Below are 11,081 nucleotides of genomic sequence, written 5' to 3' on the forward strand. Positions count from 1 at the left end.
AACAACTTAATCGATAATGTGAATTCTTCTCCGAAAATTTCACAACATCCCAAAACTACCAGCCGCTCCCAACACCCTCAAGACGAAACCAAAGACGGGACATCGCAACCCACCCACCAACTCGGGATGAAATAAAATCAGCTCTTGAGTCTCTGAGAAATGGTAAATCCAGTGGCCCAGATAACATACCAGCTGAACTGCTAAAATATGGCGCTCCATCACTAGTGGATGCCCTTTTTCCTATTATACGCACTGCATGGATAACATCGAAAATTCAAGACGCATGGAAAGAAGGAGTCATAATTACAATTCCCAAAAAAGGTGATTTGAAGGAATGTAAGAATTGGCGAGGCATCACTTTGCTCAACTCTATTGCAAAACTCATGGCATCGCTACTGCTAAACCGGATACGCCCAGCTGTGGAATTAATACTGCGATGCGAACAGGCAGGGTTTCGCACCGGCAGATCTTGCGCCGACCATATCAACACACTTCGAATTATCATCGAGCAATCAAAAGAGTACATCTCTACTTACTTTTCGTCGACTTTGAAAGAGCATTCGACACCATATCACGTGATGCACTGTGGGAAATCCTTTCCCTAAATGGTATTCCGGACAAAATAATACTAATCATTCGTGAACTCTACAGAAATTCGACATGCCGTGTGCGTTTTAATACAGCAGAAAGTTCACCCTTTACCCCGCAGTTAAACAGGGATGCATTTTGTCACCAACGTTATTCCTGTTAATGCTGGACTTTGTTATGAACAAAACAAACAGCGAGGCCCCATGTGGCATACAGTGGAACCTCAACAATCGCCTTAACGATATTGACTATGCCGATGATATTTGTCTCATGGCCCACCGTTTTGAAGACATCCAAAAAATACTAAATAGGCATATTATCAATGCATCTAGTATAGGCCTCAAAATTAACATCAAAAAGACAAAACTTATGCGAATCGGGACCAGTGTTACAACACCACTAACCGTTAATGGCATTAACATCGAAGACGTCAATACATTTTGCTACCTCGGAAGCGTCATATCTGCACATGGTGGCTCTGACGACATTGTGGCCCGTATAAACAAAGCCAGAGCAGCTTTCCAAGCCCTACATAAAACATGGCGATCTAATAACATTAGTCGCAAAACAAAATTACGTATTTTCGACAGCAGCGTGAAATCAGTGTTGCTATATGGCTCATCAACGTAGGATACCACCCAGTCGAATATGAAAAAGCTCCAAACGTTCATAAATGGCTGCCTTAAACGTATCCTCCACATATACTGGCCGAATGTAATATCAACTAATGAGCTGCTCACTATTACAACTACTATCCCAGTCGAGGAGGAAATCAAGAAACGAAAATGGACTTGGATTGGACACATTTTAAGGAGTCCCGATAATGACATCACGGAGTCAGCTTTGCAGTGGAATCCTCAGGGACACCGAAGACCAGGTCGACCCCGAATGACGTGGATCAGATGCGTTAAGAGAGAATACGAATCAAGTCAAAAGTATCGCTAACGATAGAAGAAGATGGGGAGAATTTGTTACCGCCCTATGTTCTACATGAACTTTATTTGTTATGATATGTTCATATTATTTTGTATCACATTTTTTTAACAAATAAAACAGGACATATATATATATATATATATATATATATATATATATATATATATATATATATATATATATATATATATATATATATATATAAAATGTTGTAGTATTAGATCGAAATATTCTACAAAATTATTTGTCATAAAATTTAACTATAGGCCCCCGAATACACCAAAACTCTAAATCGTACAGAAACGCCAGGAATCTGTCAAAAATAAAATCACATTTTAGGGTGAATGTTGTACTTTATCTGAGTTTATTAATTTTTGTCACACTAAACTTCATTTTAGATAGAAGACGTCAAAGAAAAATATATTCTCCATCAAATTTCAATATAAGTCGCCGAATAAATGAAATGTGTATTTACAATATATATCAAGAACATATATACATCAAGTTTGCCAACAAAATACCCACATTTTTGAATGATTTTCTTTCTTGAAATTTTGTTTTAGACGAAAGGTCTTAAAGGAAGAAATATTCTACACAAAATTTCACTGTAAGTCCCAGAACAAACTATATATCTAAGTTAAAAACTGTGTTAAGAAAACAAGTAAAAAAGTATCAGTCGGCTTTGCCGACAGAGATATACCCTCAGCCTGTGCAAATTGAAACACTTTTTTTTCACCAAAAACTTATGTATTTAGGGGGTTTCAAAATTTTGGTCTCGTATGAACCGACAAAAATGTTGATTCAAAAATTTTGCGGAAAACGTACTTAAAGGAATGAACCGACATAGACCATGGGGTGCCATAGGGGGTTTTTACACCCTTCGGGCTGTTTTCTCAAGAAGTATGGACTTGCCCCTGAAACAACTTTTACCATCGTAATTGAGGCAGCGAATGTAAGTTGCTTCAACAAAAATCAAAGTGATTCAATAGCAGGTCTTAAAGTGAACATATCCAAAATTTTGTGTGGGAGGTACGGGATGTAGTGGACAAATATAGTCCATATTCGAACCTGATCTATATCTGGTAGATATTATGAGAATGTGTAAAGTATGGACCAAATCGGTCTCTCCCATCAAGAGTTATCGTGCCCACAGTTTTTCCGAATATTTTTAAACTTTTGTGGGGTAGGTACCTGAAGGAGTTGACCGATATGGCTCAGGGACGTACGCAGGGGGGGGTGGGGGGCGGTCCCCCTGTGCCCCCCCCTGCGTACGTCCCTGAAATGGTTTGGTCGAACAAAATTTATTTAGCTACTGTAACCAATTATTACATTTTTTATTTGTCATAAAAATTTTTTATGTTAGGATATTCCAAAAGAAAACTTATATTTTTCTGAAGTTTCTGTACACAAAATGTACATAACACTGTGCTACAGTGAAAATTTGCAGGGGTTCTAATGCATAAATTCGGTTTTGTGGAAGTCCACAGAAGACGAAAATACCTTTGGTTTCTTTTGGTCACTGTTTTTTATTATAAAGGGGAGAGTAATGCCTTTTGAACAAGCCATCGATTTCTGAAATCGGTTAACAAATGGCTAAGTAATAATGGTTTAAGTGTGACAAAAATGCATTAAAAAACAGTAAAATGTTTTTCCTTGTGCTCTAGGCTGCGTAAATGACACCTAACAGTACAATTATTTACAGTTAGCAAGTAGGCTTTCCAAAATGGGAAAATCCGTTGAAAAATGAATGCGTTATGGCATTTTTTGTGTTTCAACTTTTTGGTTTTTTTCATATTTTCCTTTATAAAATCAAAACCCGAAGTGACCCTAAGAAACCAAAGGTATTTTCGTCTTCTATGGACTCCCACAAAACCGAATTTGTGCATCAGAAATCCTGCAAAAAAATTTTGTCCACATTTGTATCACAGTGTAATTAATAAGTTTTGTAAGATTTTTTTTCTTTTTTGAATTTTTTGTTTGTATGCTCTTTTTGGGAGAAACTTCAAATGAAATCTGAATTACTTCTGCATGTCACATCATTCCACTATTAAATACGAATTCCGTAATAAATATATTCCATATTTGTTATGTCATATTCAAGATATATTGAGGTCTCGAGACTTTACACTCACCCTATATCCAAAATAATTACGAGTTCAGTATTGTGGGAATGGAAGTGCATGAAAAATGTCTATTGGAAAAAATGTATGAAGGGATCTTCGTGGACAATATATTGAAAGCCAATTAGAATTTTTTTTCGCTGCCTTCACCAAAATTTTCTTATTTGATGCTAAACAAGCCGAGAAAATAATGAAGAAAAAAAATTAATTTGTGTGCTTAAAAAATTGCTAAAATCTGCTATATGTAGCATATCTTTTGCATTTTTTTCCTATCATCAACAAAGTATAATTGTACCCTCAGACTTTAGGGTTACGAGATAATATACACTTTGATACGATTCAAATTTTAGACTCCACATATGTTTGGACGGACAGCCCGTCCGTCTGTATCTCAGATGTCTGGCAGGCTGGAGCGCATGATAACTCTCGAACGGATCAACCGATTTGGTCCATGTTTGAATCCCGTAATATTTTGTCCAAATTAAATTTAAGTCTTATCGGTACTTCCGCTATAAAAGTTTAAACATTTTCGCTAGAATCGTGGTAATAGATTCGATCTGAACTTTGGACATCGGAATATTTCTTCCAGAAATATATCGAATTATTATAAGGTATAATTAGTGATTAATTATGTGGGGTTTTTAAGCATCGATTGTTATTTTTAATAAATAAAAAATTAAGAAATGTTTGAACTTTAGTTCCAATAAGTTGCAAGACCTGAGTCCAGCGAAGTGTTTAATGTGATCGAGTACGAAAACTTCTATTCATACAATTAAAAAATTAATAAAACTTCTCACGGAGCGCCTTAACTAAATTTAAATGAAGGGTGCTTACACCTGGGAAGTTTTTGCTGAAACTAAAATGTTTATAGATGAGAAAAATCAAAAAAAAAAAAACATAAAATCGCCAGAGGGATTTTCAAAAAAAATCGCGGTCAAAGTGCACATTTTTAGGGTTTTTTAAGTTTTCACGATTTTGCGTGGGAACGACAAGTCCTATTGAAATGGGACTAAAGAAAATGTTGTAGAGGATTTTTATTGCTACCACATTTTCCTTAGTCGCGTTTCGATAGGAATTGCTGCTTCCCAACAAAATCCTAAAAATCTAAAATAAACCTAAAAATGTGAACTTTGACCTTATTTATTTAAAAGCGCTCCAGCGATATTTTGTTGTTTTTGGATTTTTATCATCTATGAACATTGCTGTTTCAGAATTTGCAAAAACTTCCTAGGTGCAAGCCGTTTTCATCTAAAGTTAGTTAAGGACACCGTACATGATATTGTTTTATAAGGAAGCGATACCGTCAGTGCATTGTCCAATTTGAACTTCTATATCTCAAAATTGGTAAAACTTAGGAAAAAGTAATAAAGGCCAATCTTGTAGAGAATTTTTACAGTTACAACATTTTCGGCTAGAGTTTGCCTATTGGTTTCTGATATTTGTTCGACCATGCTGTGGCATAGGCCATGAGTTTTTTAGTCTCAAACAGTACTCCGAGAAGGATTCAGAGTCTATAAATCGTAGTCTGTATCATCCGTTTTTAAATTTCTAAAGTTTTTTTTTGTCTTACAAAGAATATTTTATTCTTAAAGAATATTTCATTCTTAGGCTATCGACACAATAGTTAGATATAGAAGTCCAATCTTTGCTCGCGGATTCGAGTTATTCTTCTTTATACCCTACACCACTATGTGGGGAGGGTATTATAAGTTGGTTTTGCCCAAAAAGTTTGTAACGCATCGAAATAATGGTCACAGACCCATACTTATATATACCAAAATGAATGTCTCGACGAGCTGAGTCGATCTGGCTTTGTGTGTCCGTCCGTCAGTCCGTCCGTCCGTCCGTCCGTCCGTCTGTCCGTCTGTCCATCTAAACCTTGTAATCACGCTACAGGTCGCAATTTTGATGGGATCGTCACGAAATTTTGGTTGTTGATGAGGGTCCCGGAGGGGAAGAAGCCTATTGATTTTGGTGATGGTCGGATAATATTCAGGGGTCAGAATGGGCAAAAAACGTATGTGGATAAAAAGACAACGTTTTCTTCCAAAGCGAATATCTCAGCTTCTATATGGGATATACTAAAAGCAAGACCTAACAATGAAAGTAGAAAATATCACCTTTCTAATGATGTAAAGTAAGTTCTCGTAGGTGATCAAACAACGAAGATATTACAATAGTCGTAAATAAAACCCACATTTTCACTCGTGCAATTTTAATTATAATGACGAATATCACAGCTTTGGGTGGGGACTTTCCAAAAGCAAAGCCTGACTATGAAAGCAGAAGATCCCATCTTTACAATGATGCAAACTAGGTCGGCGTAGGTGACCAACTAACGGAGATATCGCAATAGTCGGTAATACATCCCATTTTTCCATTTTTTTTTGAAATCACGCTACAGGTCGCAATTTTGATCGGATCGTCACGAAATTTTGGGTGTTGATGGGGGTCCCGCAGGAGAAGAAGCCTATTGATTTTGGTGATGGTAGGATAATAATTAGTGGTCAGAATGAGCAAAAAAGTTGTTTAGAGAAAAAGTCTAAATTTTATTCCAAAGCAAATATCTCAGCGTCTATAAGGGGTATATAAAAATCAAAACTTGGCAATGAAAGTAGAAAATATCGCCTTTGAAACGATGTAACGTAAGTTGTAGTAGGTGATCACACAACGATGATATCGCAATAATCGCTAATAGAACCCAACTTTTCATTTTTGTGATTCTAATAATAATGACAGATATCACACCTTTGGTTGGGGAACTTCTTTAAGCAAAGCCTGACTAAGAAAGCAGAAAATCCCATATTTAAAATTATGCAAACTAGGTTGGCGTAGGTGGTCAAATGGTGTAGGGTATTACATAATCGGCCCCGTACCGACTATAGCCTTTTCTCACTTGTTTTAAAGCTATTTAATTTATAGAAGTCGTTTAGGTATCTCCATATGTAATTAAAAACAAATGAGGGGTACTGTTTGGGTCGAACTATGCCCCTATACCCTATAACTCTTCTATAACTCAATTCGTTCTACTCGCTAATATAGTTTTGTGGATTGAATTAAAACGTGGACATATTTTAACCACTTTCTGCAAGAAGGCTCTTCCACAAATAGGAATCCCAAAATCTGTATTACAGCTGATATTCTAAAAATTATATTAAGAGCTTTGAAATTTTGAAAATCTTGCGATAGCAGAAATAATGGCAATTATCTGTGCTTTTAAAATTCTGGGTTATATGACATAACAAGGACCTATATATTTTAATCATATATAATCCAAAATACTGAAAACGGGGAGCACCTTTTATATGGCGACTATACCGCACGTGGTCCAATATGGTTTATTTTTAATTCTAAATATCCGAGGACTTATATTTTATACTCTGTAAAAAGTTAAGATTGTATTGTGAGCATTCTCTACTGAATTTATATACGTTGTGTCAATATTTTATATAAAATCCACTACTAAACCTTAAGAAAGCTTGACGTAAAGCTACACACCATTTTCAATTTTCATGATTTTTGATTTTTGATTTTGATTTTTGATCGAATGAGTTTACCGATTGAGTCCATATTGGAACCTCATCTAAGTTTGGTAGAAATTTCATAATATGCAAAGTATGGACCAAATCGGTTACTCCCTCCAAGAGTTATAGTACGCACAAATTTTCCGAACATTTTCGAACTTCTGTGGGGGAGGTACCGGAAGGAGTGGACCGATATAATCCATCTTTGAACTTGAACTGAGTTTGGACAAAATATTACGAAAGCCAAATTTTGGACCGAATTGGCAGATCCGTTCGAGAGTTATCTTGCGCTCCAACCACTACACACGCACAGTGGAAAAAAGTACCGATTTAGCGCGCCAAAAGTAAAAGTCTATGTTTTATTGTATGTTTGTCCATAAATTCGATATGAACAGCTATAAAGTGACAATTTTACTTCATTTATTAATATATTTGGTAAATTTGTATTTTTACCGTAGAATGGTACCTATCGATATTCGGTATTTTAAAGATTTCTACCACATTATCCAACCGAAACGGCTAGGATTTGGTATTTAGTCTCCGTGGGGGTTATGCATACACTCCTATAAACATTTTCGGTATAGGACCATGTTTTCATATAGCCCCCATAGACCGGTACCACCGATTTCGGTAATTTTGGAGATTTTAGCCATATTATCCAACCGATATAGCTGAAAGTTGACATTTAGTCTTCGTTGGTGGTATAAAATATTCCGACGGAGAATTTTCGGCACAGGTACACGCATTGATATGGCCCCCATAGAAAGGTACCGCTCTAATTTCAGAATTTTTACATAAAAAATGATATTAATAAAAATAGTAATAAAATAAAATGTTGCAGTTTGTTGCAGCTAAAATTTTACAAATTAGTTAAGAACTATGTGTACTAAAAATAAAATAAAAAATCTACGCGCCATCCCGCGACACTCCTTAGTAATAGCTTTAAGAAAGTGCTCATTTTGGAAACAAATCGGATGTCACATGTTTTAAGTGTAAAATCCGAGTTGCAATAAATAACATCTTATATTCAACATTTTTTAAATCACCTGCTTCACGAAATGTTAAATTCAATAAAGCTTTAAAATTACTTTGTAGGAAGAGTGTATGCGACGATCACAAATTTACTACTAAACTATATTATGAAAACTAGTTAAAAAAATATCAACCAAAAACGGACCGTTATTCCGCTTAGACTGATGCAAAACAAATTATTTTAAATGCCGTTGCATTCTGTGGACACCTTAGATTAATACTGCAACAATCATTTTTAAATTGGCGTATGTGATTTTTTTGACTTTTGGCGCGCTAGATCAGTATTTTTTTCCACTGTGACACGGTGTCATAGGGTTTTTGTAACTTTCAGGCTATTTTCTCAGGAAGTATGGACTTGCCCCTAATGAAACTTACAGCGTCGTATAGAGGACAGCGAATACAACTTGCGTAAACAAAAATCAAAGCGATTCGAAACCAGGTCCTAAACTCAACTTTTCCGAAATTTTGTTTGGGAGGTACCCGAAGGAGTGGACCGATTGAGTCCATATTGGAACCTAATCTAAGTTTGGTAGAAATTACACGATGTGCAAAGTATGGATCAAATCGGTTATTCCCTACCAGAGTTATCGTGCGCACAAGTTTTGCGACAATTTTTGAACATTTGTGGGGGAGGTACCTGAAGGAGAGGGCCTGTATGGCCCATCTTCGAACTTAAATCGAATCTGGACAAAATATTTCAATACCCAAAATTTGAACCGAATCGATTGATCCGTTCGAGAGTTATCGTGCGCACCAGCCAGACACACCGACAGACAGACAGGCGGACGGACATTGCTAGATCTACTCAAAATTGTCTGAAACGGATATCGTACAAACATACTTGGGGTCTAAAACCATTATTGCGATGAGGCACATTTTTGGTCGTATCAAAGTGTAAATACCCTCTTTAGCCTAAAGGCTGAGGGTATAATTACTTTACAATATTAGATATTATATGGAGAAATGATTTGTTAAACTTTTAGATTCTTAATTAAAATGTATTCCATACTGAGTCATAATCTCCTAAGAAGAAATGTTCCAAATCAAATTTCAATTCAAGTCTATGTTGTCGTATGTTTTTACAGCTTTATTATCTATCTCGGCAATTATAGACATTAAACCCCTCATGGATCTATGTTGACAAATTTTGGTGGAAAAGTTTTTACCACTAGAAACCTCAAATGTCAAACAACTGGTAGTTCAGTAACAAAAATGTAGCTAAATCCCTCAAAATATCGAAAATAGGGAGGTACCGCAATATGGGGTATGTACCAAAACATGGACCTATTTTCACAATTTTTTTGCTGGAATTACGTGACTGTAGGGACCTCAAATGTCAAATTACGCCGATGTTTGTCAAGGAATGTAGCTATAACTCTCCAACAAGCCAAAATCGGAACGTATCGATCAATATATGGACCTATGTTGAAAATTTTTGATGGAGAAGTTTTTGATCACTGGGGACCTCAAATGTCAAATAACTGGTAGTTCGGTCAACAAATGTATCTAAAACCCGCAAAATACCGAAAATCGGGAGGTACCGCAATATGGGGTATGTACCAAAACATGGACCTATTTTGAAAATTTTTGCTGGAATGCCAAATTACGGGTAGGTTAGTCAAGAAATGTAACTATAACCGCCAAAATGTCGAAAATCGGGAGGTACCCTTATATGGGGGGTATAACAAAACTTTAAAATTCTGCAAAAACACTGAAATTCGAGAAGTACCGTTAAATGGGGCATATATTCGATGACCACTTTCCATATACAATATACAATAGGTCCCATAGAATTTTCGATTTTCGGTATTTTGAAAGTTGTGGCCTAACTATTCCCCCGAAATGGCTGAAATTTGGTATATAGTCTTCGTTGGAGGTATAAAACTTTCCCCCAGAAATTTTTCGGTACAGGTCCACGCCGATTTTCGGTATTTTGAAGGTTATGGCCACAATAATCCATGGAAATGGCTGAAATTTGGTATTTAGTCTTCGTTGGGGGTTTTCAACGTTCCCCTATTAATTTGTCGGTATGGGTCTACGCCTGAATATAAGTGTACATCCCAATTTTCGGTATTTAAATTAAATTTATTACTTAGTCTTCGTTAGTGGTATAACATTTTTTCAGAAAATTGTCGGAACAAGTTGTGGTTGTGGCCACAAAAGCCCACCGAAATGACCGCAATTCGGTATTTGGTCTACATTGGAGGTTAAAACCTCTTCGATTGAAATTTGTTGGAATAGCCCACATAGAACGGCAATATGCCACTGAAATGACAGAAATTCGTTATTTAGTCTTCCATGGGGTTATAAAATATTCCAGAAGAGAATCAGAATAGGTAAGATAATGTGGTTAAAACCTAAAATTAAGAGGTACACTTCTATGGTGGATATAGGAAGACGTGGCTATATCCCCCATAAAAGCGCATCTCTTTCCATTTGAAGACCTTCAACGGTTTTCTGTTGCCTTTAGAATATTTCAGAAGGTCTTCTGTTGTCTTTAGAAGACCTCAAGAGGTCTTCTGCTGTCTATAGAAGACCTCCAAAGGTCTTCGATTGACTTCAGGATACATCTAAAAGTTTCCATTAGTTTCCAGTAGAAGACTTCAAGAGGTCTTCTGCTGTCAATAGAAGACCTCCAAAGGTCTTCGATTGTCTTCAGGATACATCTAAAGGTCTTCAGTTTCCATTAGAAGTCCTCCAACGGTTTTCTGTTGCCTTTAGAATACTTCAGAAGGTCTTCTGTTGTCTGCTGTCTATAGAAGACCTCCATAGGTCTTCGATTGTCTTCAGGATACATTTAAATGTTTTCAGTTTCCATTAGAAGACCTCCAACGGTTTTCTGTTGCCTTTAGAATACTTCAGAAAGTCTTCTGTTGTCTTT

This window comes from Musca autumnalis, unplaced genomic scaffold (genome assembly GCF_047663935.1).
Source record: "Musca autumnalis isolate F117 unplaced genomic scaffold, ASM4766393v1 scaffold_4, whole genome shotgun sequence".
Lineage (NCBI taxonomy): Eukaryota > Metazoa > Arthropoda > Insecta > Diptera > Muscidae > Musca > Musca autumnalis.